At 38.9% G+C, this 17,451-nt stretch overlaps 1 protein-coding gene across 4 annotated transcripts in view; it reads right to left on the bottom strand.

Moving 5' to 3' along the window:
* The window catches only part of FSTL5 (follistatin like 5), an 865,201-nt gene that overhangs the window by 581,472 nt on the left and 266,278 nt on the right, over positions 1-17,451 (bottom strand). The gene's annotated exons all lie outside the window — the stretch shown is intronic.

Below are 17,451 nucleotides of genomic sequence, written 5' to 3' on the forward strand. Positions count from 1 at the left end.
GCCGGGCGACACCATAGGTCTTGGGGGGATGGGAAGTGAAATAAGGTGGATGTTGGAATCAGCTAGGTCAGCACCAACTAGCTGACAGTCAAGATTGTATTAAGTGACTGGCCTGGAAGATGGGTTTAAATGATATTTGGTTATTATGATTATTATTATTGCAAGGTTATGAAGAAAATGGTTAATAAAGCTGCGGTCAAAATAATTTTCCACAAAGACTGGTGTTTGTGTATTATTGGGGTGTGAATAAGTGATATACCACTCAGTCACAACCTTCATCAAACAAATGTACTGGCTACCCATCCCATCAAAAATAACATTCAAAATATCTTGCATCATTCACTGCATACTTTATGGAAACTGCGGCCTCACTCATAGTAATATAGTAGATGATGGCAGATAAAGACCCGAATGGTCCATCCAGTCTGCCCAACCTGATTCAATTTAATTTTTTTTTTTTTTTTATTCTTAGCTATCCAACTCTTCTCATAAGATCTTTACTATAAACGAGTTTTCCACTCCATGGCCTTACAGAAAAGACCAAAACTGAACCTTGCCACATCATCTTCCGAAGAAAACTGAAAACCCATCTGTTTAATACTTAATCTCCTTTACCCTCTCCTCTCTCCCCTTCCTCTCCCTCTTACCTATCCACCTCCTCTCTCTCCCTCCTCCCTCTCTTTACAGTCGCCTTGAGCCTGTATAGGTATGAGCGATGCACAAATAGAATATTAGATATGCAGAAGCTGAAGCAGTGTGAGTGTTAGGAACTTACCACAGGACGCCTGAGAATACCCCAAGGTAAGCCATTTTAAGCTGCAGTAATTGTGCGCGTACTGCAGCTTAATAAAAGGACTCCTTAGTGGCATCTATTTGTATGTAAACATTACAGATATTACAAATGCATAAATGAGGCTTTGTTGTTATAAGCTCATGCAGTCTACCCAGACATTTTAAACCATCAAAAGGAATATACTTTACTATTGCTTCAAAATCAGGACATTTCAAAGCAAAATAAAATGGTTAATTGGACCCTTTGGCAGGAAAATTTATATGAATACTGGGTCCGGCTTTGGATAAAGGGAACTTTTGTCATTTCAATTATTACAAAATAAACTTAATCCCACAAGCCACTTTATTCATGAAAAGATAATACCAGCTTTGAGCTAGTATTATCTTTCTTTCCTGGGAGCATCAAGCTACTAAACAAGCAACCTGTTCCTGAGAAATATTTTAGGAGAACTAAGCAAAAAAATAATAATGAAATCCCAACCCTGACCTGCCAACAGCCCATGCATTCACTGACACTGTCAACCTCTAGTGGTAGTCTTATGGTACTATTGCTAGAGGATCAAGCTACAAAGTTTCAAGTTTATTATTATTTATTTGCCTATCATTACGTCTAGGTCAGGGGTGTCAAAGTTCCTCCTCGAGGGCTGCAATCCAGTCCGGTTTTCAGGATTTCCCCAATGAATATGCATGAAATCTATTAGCATTCAATGAAAGCAGTGCATGCAAATAGATCTCATGCATATTCATTGGGGAAATCCTGAAAACCCGATTGGATTGCGGCCCTCGAGGAGGGACTTTCACACCCCTGGTCTAGGTGGTTTACAATACATTTAAAAATCATAATAAAAAAACATGGGGTTTAAAAATAAAAAAAGACACCAGATTGAAATACATAATCAAAGAGACATAGGGCTCCTTTTACGAAGCCGCACGCACATTTTTAGCGCGCACTAACCCCTGCACTAGCCGAAAAACTACTGCCTGCTCAAGAGGAGGCGGTAGCAGCTAGCGTGGCCAGCAATTAGCGCGCGCTATTGCGTGTGTTAAACCGCTAAAACAGCTTCGTAAAAGGAGCCCATAGTGACCAAAAACAGAAGAGGGGAGAAAATACAATACTCCCCCCAAAAAAACTAAAAGAAAGACAGAGGCCACTCAAATGGTGGGGGGAGGGGGAATAAAGCTAATATTCTGCACTACCTAAAGGAAAAGAATTTCTTAGGAAGTAAAGGCATCCTTAAACAGAAAGGTTTTTAAATTTGTCTTATATATTGGTAAGGATGTTTCTTGTCTGATATAAAGGAGGAACACCATATCTGACTAACTATCTCTCAAATTTAACCAACATTTTTTTTCTTTTGCCCCATATATCAGCAATAGACATCCACTCAAAGTTTATACCCATGATTCACTCACCATAGTCCCCAATTACAATCTCATTTTCACAATAAACCACATCATCAACACCACAAAAAAAGATCACTGATGAAACCCTTCTACCCCAAACATTAATTGCAATTTAAGCCACCTTAAATCATATAAATGTCAAAAAATGAATCCCCTTGAAGGACTTGCCAGTACCTTCAGCAACCAATCTCTAATATTCCTATTTCCATGCCCTCTTGTTTTTTTGCTTGCACTTAAATTTACACACATAACTTGTAATTGATTTTATTTAGCACCAATTGCTTGTTAAGAAGCCACTAATTAGTTTGTTATTCAATTGAGTGCACAATTTTTGGTGCCTTTTTATAGAATTTGGGGGTGAACACCACATTTATATATGTGACTGGTCAATAATAACTAGTCAACCAAAATAATATGCCTTGGGTTTTTTGACCTGTTCCTGGGGTTATTTGAGATACTGATTCAGAAAATTGCATTGGATAGACCGCTTCAGCTCTAGTTTCTTAGATATGGTTTATTTTATGGTTTTATTCCAATCGGTCACTCCACCAGGACAAAAGAAGTGTATAAGGTCATTTCTTTAGTCTTGGAAAAGATAAATTAGCAAAAACATTGGGCAAAAAAATGATTGGTCTCAAATGGAATATATGGTGGTTGGAGGACAAAATGTAATCAAGTAATCTTTGGTAGCACGAGATAGACTCATACTGCCACCACTACATATAAAGCTAGGCCTGATGAAACAATTTGTAAAGGCTTTGAATAAAGACGGTTTGTGCATTCTAGCACATATGTTACCTGGACTTACCATGGAAAAATTGAACGCAGGAATTTTTGATGGTCCACAGATCAGACAACTTATAAATGACCCACATTTCATAGCATCAATGAATGAAATTGAATCGTGTGCCTGGTCTTCATTTGTTCTTGCAATGAAAAACTTTGGCAGCAAGGCAGCAGACAATTACACACAATTAGTTGAGGATATGCTCTTTCATTTCAACAGGCTTGGCTATAACATGAATGTTAAATTTCATTATTTGCACAGTCATTTAGATCGCTTTCCAGACAACCATGGTGACTTAAACGAAGAGCAAGGTGAAATATTTCACCAAGACATAAAAACAATGGAAGCCAGATACCAAGGAAGATGGGATGCATACATGACGGCAAACTATTGTCGGAATCTTATGCATTATTGTGTTGGCAGAACCCAGTCTCGGACGTCTTACAAAAGGTGCTTCTTGTGTGTCGAATGACTGGAAAGTTTGTATCAAACTTGTGCTTTTGGTATAAAATAAGTAGATTTTCATGTTGTTTACTTTTCTTTTAATTTTTATGTATGATTTTTTTAATGGGCAAGCAGAGTGATAAGTTGTATATGGCACATGTTCTGCATCTCAAAAACTAGAGCTGATAGGAGAAAACTGGTGCCATTTTTGGAATCATCAGGTCAATGTACTCAAAGACAGGTCTAATATTTGAGGCACCAAAATGAGTGTTGGCCAGTAATAATGTGATGCAATAAAAGGGGCCTATAATAAACCGCTTCTTAAAACTTTCATATAAAATTAACCCCGATATTCAGCCCAGAATGGTCAATAATTTTAAGGTTGCTGAATGCCATGGACTGAACATAACACAAATGTTTAATGCCAAGGCCATTCCAGACACCAATTCTGAATATTCAGGTCAATTGTAGACCCAGAAGTTAGGTGGGTGCTGGGTTGATATTCAGTGCTAGCTTCCACGTAGCTAGCCAATTGCCTTTTATTTGATAACTATCCCCTTCATTTTATAATTTTAAGTGCAAACTTTATGCACTTTGGATGTGCATAGGTTAGAGAATAGTAGCACTTAAATGCCTAAGTTAATTGCTTAATTGGGTGCAAATTGCAACCAATAAAAACTGAAGTTAACTGGCACTAATTGACAATAATTTGCAGTTACACCTGCTAGGTTGCATAGGGAGAGGTATGGCCAATAGGAAAAAGGAGGTATTGATGCCCCTATATAAAACTTTGGTGAGACTTTATTTAGAATAGTGTGTACAATTCTGAAGGCTGCACCTTCAAAAAGATATAAAAAGGATGGAGTTGGTCATCATAAGGCGGATGGGGACAAACTTAAAGATCTCAATCTGTATGCTTTGGAGCAAAGGCGGGAGAGGGGAGATATGATAGAGATGTTTAAATACCTACGTAATATAAATACACATGAGTTGAGTCTTTCGTTTGAAAGGAAACTCTGCAATGAGAGGGCATAGGATGAAGTTAAGAGGTGATAGGCTCCGGAGTAATCTAAGGAAATACTTTACAGAACAGGTGGTAGATGCATGGAACAGTCTCCTAGAAGCGGTGGTGGAGACAGAGACTGTGTCTGAATTCAAGAGGGCCTGGGATAGGCACGTGGGATCTCTCGGAGAGAGAAAGAGATAATGGTTACTGCGGATGGGCAGACTAGATGGTCCCTTTGGCCTTTATCTACTATCATATTTCTATGTCCTTAGCTGCTATTCTATAATGTTTGCACCTAAATTTTACAGAATGTAACTGAGTGGAGTATGGATGGAGGCCACGGGCAGTGCCAGGGCATACCACACACTTGTGTACTAAGGTCAGAGGAAAGGAGATGACCGGGGCAGTGGCGCCTGGTATCACCACATCAAGCATCCACCTGCATTCTTCCCCACCAGGTACCTGTTCAAATCTTCGCCGGCAGTGAGCATCTCATCGTATCTGCTGCTCCTGCCAGCCTCACTCTCCCTCCGATGTCACTTCCTGGTCCTGCTAGGAAGTAATATCAGAAGGAGAGCTGAGGCCCAACATGAGCAGCAGGTAGGAGATGCTGTTCACTGCCAGTGAAGATTTAAAGAGGTGGGTGGCTGGAGAGGAGAATAGGTGCCTGCGCCCCTGCCAAGATGGCACCTGGGGCAAACCGCCCCCCCCCCCTCGCTACACCACCGGCTAAGTTTTAAGAATGTCAGTTACGCATGTAACAACCTACCACATTTAGCCATGAGTATTTATGCCTGTCATAGAGTTAACATAAGTGCTCATACCAATGTTGTGTGTGTAAATGCAGACTTATGCTAGTATTCCGTACAAACATAAGGAAGTTCTTCTTCACCCAGAGAGTGGTAGAAATCTGGAACGCCCTTCCAGCGGCTGTTATAGGGGAAAGCACCCTTCAGGGATTCAAGACAAAGTTGGATAAGTTCCTGCTGGAACAGAACATACACAGGTAAGGCTAGACTCAAATAGGGCACTGGTCTTTGACCTAAGGGACGCCGCATGAGCGTGATGGACCACTGATCTAACCCAGCAGCAGCAAATCTTATGTTCTTATTCTATAATGGTAATTGCTGTTATAGGGTTCGTAGTAAGTGCACAAACTTAACTTTAGGCAACCTATACAAAACCACCCCCAATATGCTAATGACCATTATAATTGTGGGCTTTATCCTGACTCCACCCCATGAACTGCCTGGTACTAACCACACAATCAACCTATCTAAATTCACAACCAGTGGTTAAATCTTCAAGTTACAAAAACCTCCAAGTATATCCACTGAGTGTTAATAGTGTACTAAAAACCATGCATATGTTTTAGTATTTTAGATATTTTAATGTTTTCGTTTTATACTAATCTATTTGGTGGAAAAAAAAAAGCCTCAGACCTGGAGCAAGGCACCATCTGGTGTCAGTATGTGATATCTCACAGTGCTCCTGATTTAATCATCGGCAAATAGAGCTAAATCTAAAATACTAAAATATATGCACATTTTTTGGTACACTAAGTGGATATACTGGAGACTAACCACACAATGCCACAGCGGTCAGAGGGGATATTCACAATGATATTACGATTGCATGCTGCTGGAATATCTGAAGAAGAATGTTACAACTCCCCTGCCCCTTTGCTACCCCCTTCCACCGTTTTGTTGATTCGTTATTCTCCCCTTCCCACCTTCTGTGGCCTTCCCAAGGTCAACTTAATTACATTTTATTTTTCTACTTTGATCTCTCTTAAAATTTCCCCATAGCATCATTTACCCCTTGTTTCCATCCTCCCAATTCAAGCCCAATAGTCTTAAATTTGTAACCCGCTTATTGTTGTTTTTGCAGCATATTAAAAGCCTGCTAAATGACGTTTAAGTGGGAAGTCGACCTGCTTTGATATACCAATCCACACACAGAATATGCTTTGCATTGTCTAAAAAAAAAAAAAAAAAGACCGACAACCGCGGCAGAAACAAAGCACGCACTACAGAAACTTGTTTTATAGCCACTTTTGTCTTTTTATTCAATAGATTGTTAAATCCTAAATAAAAGAGCCTGTGCCCCGACTGCTGTGAGGATCAGATCTCATAAGAATATTCTGCACTGCTGATACATGTATAAGTGCAAAAGAACTGCTGCTGGAGTAGCTCTTCAGTTTAAAATGAAAAGGGCAAATCATGTTCAAATCAAAGATACCTGTTACTTGATATTCTGCTGCAGCAGCTTCTTAAATAAAAGGTCTCTCCGAGATGCCAGAAGGAATACTCATTACCAGAGTTTATTTTTAGCATCCAACCACATTATTAGCACCATACCGGCCATTATTTTTTTATTATCATAGTGAGACAAATTACATCAGACTAAGTGCATTTGAGGTTTCAAAATTAATATCGTGAATTGAGTGTTGTAAATCTTTATGTCAATACGGTAACAGACTTCATATTAAAACTATACTGGCTTTATTGGAGTTATCAAATAAAATGCTACACTGTAATAGAACTATTCGAATCTAGTTATACAATTTATAAGAGTTCTACAGATGACAACAGTATAAGATCACAAAGTCATCTGTTCTGCACGTTTCCCCTTCCTGTTTCAATAATGCAGATTCCAGCTTCACATTTTGCTTCCCAGGATCTGCCATTGGTTCTCCCTTCACTTTTCTGCTAGGAAGCACCATCATCACTCTTTCTATAAAGAAATATTATTTTGCTAACCCTAAGTGTACCCCAGAAGGATGCTAAGCAACAAAGAATGATATAACCAACAGAAGAAAGGGAGGTACAAGTCGCTGGTGAGGCCCTATTTGAAGTATTGTGTTCAGTTCTTGAGAACCAACAAACAGTGGAGGTCCAGAAGATTATTGGTGTGCAGTTTTATTGATCAAATCGAATTCTTGTGCAGTGGCTCGACACGCACGTGTTTTGGCCAATAAGGCCTGCCTCAGGAGCCTATGTGAGCCAAAAAGTAATTGTTTGTGTGAAATAGATAATGATTGATCACAAACACAACCTTGTTTGGCGTGTATCAGCACTCTCAAGGTTGTGTTTGTGATCAATCATTATCTATTTCACACAAACAATTACATTTTGATTCACAAAGGCTCCCGAGGCAGGCTGTATAGGCCGAAACACGTGCGTGTCGAGTCACCGCACAACACTCTGATTTGATCAATACAATTGCACACCAACAATCTTCTGGACCTCCACTGTTGTTTGTTGGTTCGTGACTTGTTTGTGGAGGTTTGTCTCCTGGTTGTCGTTTCATTCAGTTTTCGAGGCCATACCCTGCTATGCATGTAAAGTATTTATGGTATTTAAAGGATTTATAGTCTACTTATCAAAAAGAGTAAGAGAATTACCATTTCACACACATACATATTTAAAACAGACTAAAACATTATATGTATATATATATATATATATATATATATAAATAAAAAGCAGTTCAGAGGAAGGTGATGAAAATGGCGTGGGCTTGTGTCAACTAAAGTCTGAGAAGACAGTGACAGATCTGAATCTCTATACCCTGACAAGCAGAGGAAAGGAAGGATAGCGGAACATATTATACAGATGTTTAAATACTTGAAAGGTATTTATACAAGTACAAACACATCTTTTCCAGATATGGGGACATGGTAAAAGTAAAGGACATGATTTGAGGTTGAGGATGAGAGATTCAAGGATGGAGAAGGTAGTCGATGCCTAGAATGTCTTTCCAAGGGAAATGGTGGAGACTAAAACCATGACAACTCAAAAACATGTGGGATGAACACAAAGGATACCTAATTAGAAAGAGAATGGTATAGAAATAAAGCTCCAATGATTGCATGCATGTTGATGTGTTGAGTGGTGCTTAGATGGCAACTCCGGTTGTAAGGAACTGAAGCCAGTGTCAGACAGACTTGTAAAGTCTGTGTCACATGGAGAGTGCTTCGATGGTAACTCTAGTAGCTGGGAAAATAAGGACAAAACCAGGCGATTAGGATAAGCTGGAGAGGTTTGAGAGCAACTCCTATAGTTGGACATAAGTTCAGTGCCAGGCAGATTCTGTCCCCAAAACGACAGGTGTACCTATTTTACATCACACTCATTTTTAGTGTAATCATCATGAATTAATAATTAGCATAATTGTTGGGCAGACTCAATGGATCCATTCAGGTCTTTATCTGTCATATCCATCTTACAACTAATCTCAAACAGGAAGGACCGGTTTCTGCAAATGGTGCCCATTATTGACACCCACCTACAAAACAGCCGTCAATCATGTGTCAATCACATGACATGCCATTTGGAGAATCACAGCTATGTGTAAGGTAGGCGCTGGAAATGTAGGGAAACCATGCCTTTAGGCTCCTCTTGGGACAAAGGCACCGTTTTTGGAGGTGCCTAAGGGTGTCTCCAGTTTTTTAATGACATTTTAATTGGTTTTTAATCAGTGCAGTCAATTACTATGCTGATTGAATCAATTAAAACTATTAAATTAGGCAGCCTTGCAGGTGTCATCTTTAGATATAGTATATTTTTCTGGTCCTAAGGGGAGCCCCAGGGGAAAAATAAACAGTAGAATTTTAATTTACAGGCCACTGCACTAACCACTAGGCTACCCCTCTGACCTGCTTTGCTGCTTTGTTCATAATGGTCATAATACCTTCAGATCACAGAGTCAGGATTTCCTTTCACGTTTTGCTTTCAGAGAAAAGTGAGAGGGATAACAACTACTGCTTTAAAAATCACTGTTGTACCTTCTACATTTGGGCTCTCCCTCGTCCCACCAAAACACACCTAAAGCACTCCCTCTTCCTATTTGATCAAACTGCAGTGTAGCATATCCAACTGCTGACTTTTCAAAATAGGGATTACAAAAGGATTGCAAGTAATGTGGTTCGAGGGTCCTTTGTCTAGATCTTATAAAGTTAAAATGCATTCTCAATTATCAGATAAAGGGCTGCATGAATATGGGGTTCCGCAGGGTCCACCTCTGCCCAAGATTATTCACTTAGAGTACTGCGTTCAGTTTTGGAGACCTCACTACCGAAAGGACGTGCTGAGAATCGAGTCGGTACAGCGAACAGCCACCAGGATGGTCTTGGGGCTCAAGGATCTCACGTATGAGGAAAGACTAAAGAAATTGCGACTGTACTCACTTGAGGAAAGAAGAGAACGGGGAGATATGATTGAAACGTATAAGTATATCACGGGACGCATCGAGTCAGAAGATGATATCTTCCGGCTCATGGGACCCTCGACCACCAGAGGGCATCCGCTGAAAATCAGGGGAGGGAAGTTTCGTGGCGACTTCAGGAAGTATTTCTTCACCGAGAGAGTTGTGGATCATTGGAACAGACTCCCACTCCAGGTGATAAAGGCCAGCAGCGTGACGGATTTTAAGAGAAAATGGGATACTCACGTGGGATCTTTAAGTGAGTAAACTCAGGGGGGGGATACATGGAATGGGCAGACTTGGTGGGCTATAGCCCTTTTCTGCCGCTTTTTTCTATGTTTCTATGTTTCTATGTTTCTAATCTTTGATATACCATTTATCATAAACATACCTAAATGGTTTACAATGATCAAAATATTGTTAAGATAGAACAAAAGCTTAAAAGTAAAAAAGTGGAGGGGACGACAGAACAAATAGACTTACTGGAACAAAATGGGAAAAGGTAAGAGCTTAAATACTGTACAATGAAAAAATAAAATCTTATAAGGGAGGGAAGAAACAAAGAGGCTTTAGAACACTAGGGTAGGGGTTGCTTCAAAAGAAGCGTTTCATTTCGGTACTGCCGACTGCGTAGAAGCTATTAGGCCTCTCTTTTCAATCTATTTATACATTTGTTAGGTTATGAACTCAAAGTTTAATTATATTATGTTTATATATGCAGATGATATTACAGCGTTCATTCCATTGAAGGTAATTCAGACCAAGTGAAATCTAAATCAGGTCAGTGTATAAATCTGATTGAACAATGGATGATTGAATTTCAATTGAAACTGAATAGAGAAAAACCAAAATTATTGATAGTAAATCTTCCTAACTCGGTATTTCATGATAAGTCTCTCATGATTGATAACAGATTATCCTTTGGTTTCAATAATCAGGATTTTGGTGGTATTTTTTTAATAATAATTTATCATTAATACCTCACGTTGTTCTGGAAATTGAGAAAGATAAGTTTGTTTATTAGTATAAGCTTTGTTTCTATCATCAATAGGCTATTATAATATTACTTTCTTGGACTGACCTAAACTGATGCTGTTAATTACAAACTCTTCAAAACACAGCTAATAGGCTTATATTTAGAATGAAAAAGGAGACAATTACATGATACATGTTGAAACTGCACTAGCTTCTGATCAAAGCTAGGATTCAGTTCAAAATTTTTTTTGCAGAGTGTTCAAAAAAATGTCAAGGAAAAATTCCTAATTATATGCCTCTATTGTTATGTTATTCGGAAATTAAATCATATGGTCTGAGACAACAATCCTTTCTTTCAATTTCCGAAGGTAAGAGGTAAAATATTTCAGAGTGTTTACTTCAACTTGGGCTTACCAAACTCTGGAGAACTTTACCCAGATTGGTTCAATAAGGAATTATAAGAGTTTATAAAAAAAGCTTTGAAAACATATTTAAGGAACGTGTTGAATAATCTGTAAATCTTCTCTTTTAATTTTTAATACATTGTTTTTATTTTTTTATGTAAACCATTATGAGCTTTTTGAAGTATTATAGTTATACAAATAACATTTGTGATATTTTTAGCAGATGGATTTATTTAGGCATTTTGAAACAAGCAACTGGTTTGAAATTGGGCATCCAAAGAAATTGACCCTGGAGTATCCACAGAGAAAAAAGTCCAAGACAAACCAAAGAAACACTGTGGTGAGATGATGTTCCTGATATAGACCTTAATTAAAAAAAAATAATAATTAAAAACATCCTCTAACATGCTTTGTTAAAAATAAAAATAAATCAGAATTTTCCTGGTCCAGGCTACCTCACGAAGCAGTGGTGTTTTCAGTAACCATGAAATGCTGGCTACTGTTGGAAATGGAACAGATAATTGGATGTTAAGTAAATAAAAGAAATGTGTTTCCTGAACTTGGGAGACTTTTTAAATTTGAAGATTACTGAATGCTAGCAATGATAAAGAAGGGGCTCAAGAACAGATCAGAGAAGGTTATCATGTCGCTGTACCAGGCCATGGTGCGCCCTCACCTTGAGTACTGCATCCAGCACTGGTCACCGTACATGAAGACGGACATGGTACAACTGGAAAGGGTCCAGAGAAGATCAACTAAAATTGTTAAGGGGCTGGAGGAATTGCTGTACAGTGAGAAATTGGAGAAACTGGGCCTCTTCTCCCTTGAAAAGAGGAGACTGAGAGGGGGCATGATTGAAACATTCAAAATACTGAAGGGAATAGACTTAGTTGATTTAGACAGATTGTTCACCCTCTCCAAGGTAGGGAGAACGGGAGGGCACTCTCTAAAGTTGAAAGGGGATAGATTCCGTACAAACGTAAGGAAATTCTTCACCCAGAGAGTGGTAGAAAACTGGAACGCTTTTCCGGAGTCTGTTATAGGGGAAAATACCCTCCAGGGATTCAAGACAAAGTTGGACAAGTTCCTGCTAAACTGCAACGTACGCAGGTGAGGCTGGACTCATTTGGAGCACTGGTCTTTGACCTGGGGGCCGCCGCGTGAGTGGACTGCTGGGCACGATGGATCACTTGTATGACCCAGCAGCGGCAATTCTTATGTTCTTATTGAAAGCGAACAGATAGACCTGAGTCAACAGCCCTCTGAAGCTTTTTCTTTCCTGCTGGGTTATCATTTTGAATGATTTATACTAAGAGAGAGCTGTGAACATGAAGCATGTGACATCTCCCAGCTTAGATGAAAAATTTTATACAACTATTTTTGTGCATACATGGCTACAAGTGCACATAAAGGCCTCATAAAATATATACTTTTCAACAAACTTTTTGGTTGACATTTACAGGTGGTAGAGTTTGGAAGGAGCACAGGTAACGTTCACAAGTATGCATGTACATTATAAAATATGCTAATCCGTCTGTGCATGAATAATCTAAGTATGGACATTTGCACATGCTCAAAAGAAATAACCATCTACACCTGAAAAACAGACCAGATTCCTGTCACTAATGCTAGTATTTATAACATCTAGGAAGGTAGCTCTAATGTTCTTCACTGAATACCTACTTTCTTGTTAAGGGTATTCTAGTAATGTAGAAAGAAAAAAAGCCATGTGTATGCGGCTACATATGCACATGAAAGCCACATAAAATACTGACCAATGTAAAAGTATGTACCATGACATGGTACTTTTCTGATAGGCATCTACAAAGTTGAGTTTGATAGGCACCTGTGTGTATAAAATAGCACTTAAGTAGGTCCCTAATTGCCCTCAAACTAGCCATTTTAAAATGTCCTCCACATTCCGTTAATGTCCTGCCACATAGCTTGAAAGCCCTGAAAGCTGGGACTGCCGAGGTCCTACATGATGACTGCCACTTCACTGAAATTTTGCATCATGATTATCATCAATTTTTTGAAGTTATTATTCATTTTGTGGAAGTCAGGAGGTTGAATTAACTGTGTTCTCACTGAATGCTTTGCCCTTTGGAGTCCTGGAGTAGTTTTGCTGTCCTGTCAGTATTGTGTTTTCCACATTATCTTTGGATTACGGCTGTGGGCTTTGTATCCCTTTCCTCTTGGTTCTGACACTTCTTCCAACTGAGGATATGACCATGATTGAAGCCACTCTGCTTCTCCCATTACATCAGCGTGGTAATGCCAATTGTGTGTAAAGGCTGAAGTATTTTTGGCAATGTGGCAACTTGACTTTCAAAGGTAATGACATCTACTGATGGCTCATTGAAGATGTGATTGTGGAGCTCCAATTCCTCAATCAGCTTCTTGGTGTAATTGTATGTCCTGGTGAGGGCCCTGAGCACTGGTTTTGGAAGCACTTGTCTCTAAAGCCAATATGTACCAGGATCTGTAAAATAAAGCAAAACAAAGAAATAAGCAGAGTTATTTGGCACTTCTAATGCAAAATATTCACTCAAGTTATTTTGAGGTCCTTTTACAAAGGTAAGGTCCTGCATGGTGAAGGCCATTTTTACCATGGCAGTAGATGGTCTATTTTTGGACTAATGGCCATACGCTGTCATTGCCATGTAGCCATTTTGCAAACATTGTTGGAAATTATCATGTGAGCACTTACTACACCTATTTTGTAGGTGGTAATCATGATATTCATGCACCAACCAGTTATTGTGCGGTAATGTCAATGTACTAACTGGTTAATGCAGGAATGCCTACTCCCAGCCCAAGAGGCACATCCTCAAAAAAAGAAAAATATTTGTAGTAAATGGTTAGTGTGTGCACATTTGGACATTACCACAGGACACCTGAGCGCGTATCAAAGTACACCATTTTTTTTTTATGTTTTAGGCCTATGCTAGTGCCCAATGCAGCTTAGTAAAAGGGCTCTTTTATTTGTAAAAGCTATTGATCAGATCATCATAAAATAATCATGTCAACAATCACCCTTTTGTTTTCCTGTTTTCTGCCCTCTCTCGCCTCCCTTTCAGGTCATACCATCCTTCCCTGCCTAATTAACGCTTTACATCTACATATAAATTTCAGTGCTTAAGTACTGGTTTTACTCAAACCTGTATTCTATTTTTTAAACAATGCATTTATGGCATTAGTAGCCACTTCCATATTATCATTTAGCCAGGCTTGCAGTCATTTTGACATTTGTAGTATATATTTAATCTAGGCTTCCAAAATAATTAAAAATCATTTCCATGCTTCATGGAGACTTTTCAGTCTCACAGCAGTTTTTTTTTAGTTTAGTTTACTTTTAGGTTCTTATTTTTAATCAGAGTCTCAATTTTAATATTTACATGCTGCTCTAATGGTATATTATTTAGCACTGTACTAAGGATTATGTGATTGATACAGTTGCAAATGGGCACAGATTTGGAAGGTGCAAAAATAGCTTCCAGCCTACTGTCATCTCATTGGCAGTGGTGAAGATAGTAGGGCAGGCGTTGTCAGTATGCAGTAGTGTAGTGAGGGTGTGATAGCGCCCCTACCCTACCCTCTTCACTGTCCCCCCCCCCCGCTCCTTCCTGACTCCCGCTGCCACATGCACTCCCCTTCCCCAATACCTCTAATTTTCCCAGCATGAGAAGACAAGGGTCATCGCAAGACTTTCCTCCAGCTGAGACCTAAGGTCTCGGCTGGAGGTGGCACTTTCTTCATAAATTTTCCCTGTAAATGTCTGGTCATCTGAGAAACAAAATCTTATGCTTTTCTCAAACCGAAACAGAATTAATTACTAAAGATAAAGGTTTGCTTTATAATATTATTTATTTTGGGTTACAATGGGTTAAAAGCTTTATTTCCTGCAGCAGTTGTAATTCTACCTCTCCCCATGATGTGGGCTTTAATTTTGCATTTTTTCTTCTTATTTTATATTGGAAGTGATTTTATTTCTATATTTCTTTGTGATTTCTGATTATTGCATTATAACAAGAAATCTTAATTAAAAAAAAAATAATAATAATTTTCCCAACATGAGCAGCACCATGAACTTGCTGTCTGTGTTGTGTCAGCTCTCCCACTGATATCATTTCCTAGGCATGGGACCCGTAAGTGACATCAGAGAGAGCTGACAACTGTGAGGGGTGGGGGTGTAAACAAGAGTAAAAGTATGGGTGGGCCATGGGCATGTCACAATGTATAGGGGTAAATTCTGTGAGGGCCTCCTAAAGTTAGGCACCATTACCATGATTCTCAAAGTGATGCCTAAGCATGATTAATACGTGGCAGGTGCTATTTTTCTAGGTGCATGCCATTTTAGGCACCACTTTGAGAATCTTCCCCTTAGTTCTTAACGTTGCATGGTGGTACTCCAACTTATGCCTGCCATTGATCTCTCACAAATCAGCATGTCTAAATTTCAATGCACTGCCTTGGCACCCTGATTTTGTGGGTTCAAATCCCGCACTACTTCTTGTGACCCTAGGCCAGTCACTTAATCCCCATTGTCCCAGGTACATTAGATAGGGTAGGAGCCCGCCGGAACAGTTAGGGAAAAATGTTTGAGTACCTGAATAATTTGTAATCTGCATATAATTGTAGGATATGTGGAATATAAATTATTAAAATAAAAATAAACAACAGCTTTGACGCACCACGACAGCCGATATAAAATTAGTACTAATTGTGCCAAACTGTGGGGCCTACATCTTGGTGACAATTTATAGGTCTGCCCCCTTTTAGCATGAAACAACTATAGTATGCTGTAGAACCACAAACCTTCATTATTTCAAGTTAGCATTTATTTGATTTTAGTTCCAATAAGATGTGCATTAAATTAAAATACAGAAGAAAAAAAAATGAAATGGAAATTGAAATAACCATTTGCTGATTGCACAGTTTCCTTATTTATGCATCTAAAAACTTGAGCTTCATTCTAGATGGAATTTAGAAACTGCAATTGAAACGTTCAGGTTGGGGCATGTACAATTCTTGCAGATTTTTAAAAAAGTATTTGATAGTACTGAGTTTGTTCTAAATTACATGCAGGAATGGATGTGAATAAGAACATAAGAATAACCTTACTGGGTCAGACCATCAAACCTAGTAGCCCGTTCTCACTGTGGCCAATCCAGGTCACTGGTACCTGGGCAAAACCCAAGGAGTTGCAATATTCCATGCTACCGATCCAGGGCAAACAATGGTTTCCCCATGACTCTCTCAATAATTGACTATGGAATTTTCCTCCAGGAAATTGTCCAAAACTTTCTTAAAACCAGCTACGTTATCTGCTTTTACCACAACCTCTGGCAACGCCTTTTAGAGCTTAACTATTCTCTTTTAAGTGAAAAAAATTTCCTCCTAAAATGCTTTGGTTACATGCAGCAGGCGTATTCATTTTATAAATAACATGGAAAACAATCAATGGAGGAAAAACAGCTATCTGTTGCCCATAGGGGCACATCAAAAGTAGCAAAGACTGGCTGGTTTAATATAGAGTATTGCTGCCAAGTGTGTTGGTTACCACATTGGCCTCCTGAGGAAGGCAATCCAGTTGAAACATGGATCGTGTTGGGTCCACAGTTTGACTTTTATCTTTATCTCCAATATGAAAGCTACATGTCTGGGTTTCCCTAAGCTGTTACAGGGCCTAATTTCATAATATTGCTCACAGGGAGGACAAAATAATGGGGAAATTAGGAGACATCCACCTTTAATCCCTCCAGTCAAGACTGCTTAAAAAAAACAAGTACTCTAATCTCAGAAATAGCTGTAAATCCCAGAAAATATAAACATGCATTCCTCTAGCAAAATGGAGAATACATATCTAGTGTTTAGCCCTGCCCAATACACAGTCAGACCACATACCTTGCCATTTGCACATATCCAGAATTTGAACATATGTATCCTGGATTTCTAAAATTTGGATTTAAATAAGTATGCAATATGCACATCTAAAATGCCAGCTCATGCACATACAAATCTTAAATAGAGCTTCAAAAATAACAACTTTTATCCCTTTAGTATATCTCAGCAAGATACTGCCCAATAGATATCGAGGTAACTGAAATCACTTTTACTATGGCTTTTTTATTTTTATTAGACTAACCTCTGTTAGAACTTTATAGTCTAATTCATCAACTAGTTAGGCAGAAGGTAGATAATCTGAATGTCTAATAAAGCTGATTTAAAAAAAAATGGAGATAGTTCACATTAGTAACATATTAGTGCATCTTAATGTCATGAATAGAAACATAGAAACATAGAAATAGACGGCAGATAAGGGCCCACGGCCCATCCAGTCTGCCCACCTTAATGTCCCTCCCCTACCTTTGCCCTGTGAATAGATCCCATGTGCCGATCCCATTTTGCCTTAAAATCAGGCACGCTGC

The sequence above is a fragment of the Geotrypetes seraphini genome, chromosome 1, assembly GCF_902459505.1.
Source record: "Geotrypetes seraphini chromosome 1, aGeoSer1.1, whole genome shotgun sequence".
NCBI classification, from domain to species: Eukaryota; Metazoa; Chordata; class Amphibia; order Gymnophiona; family Dermophiidae; genus Geotrypetes; species Geotrypetes seraphini.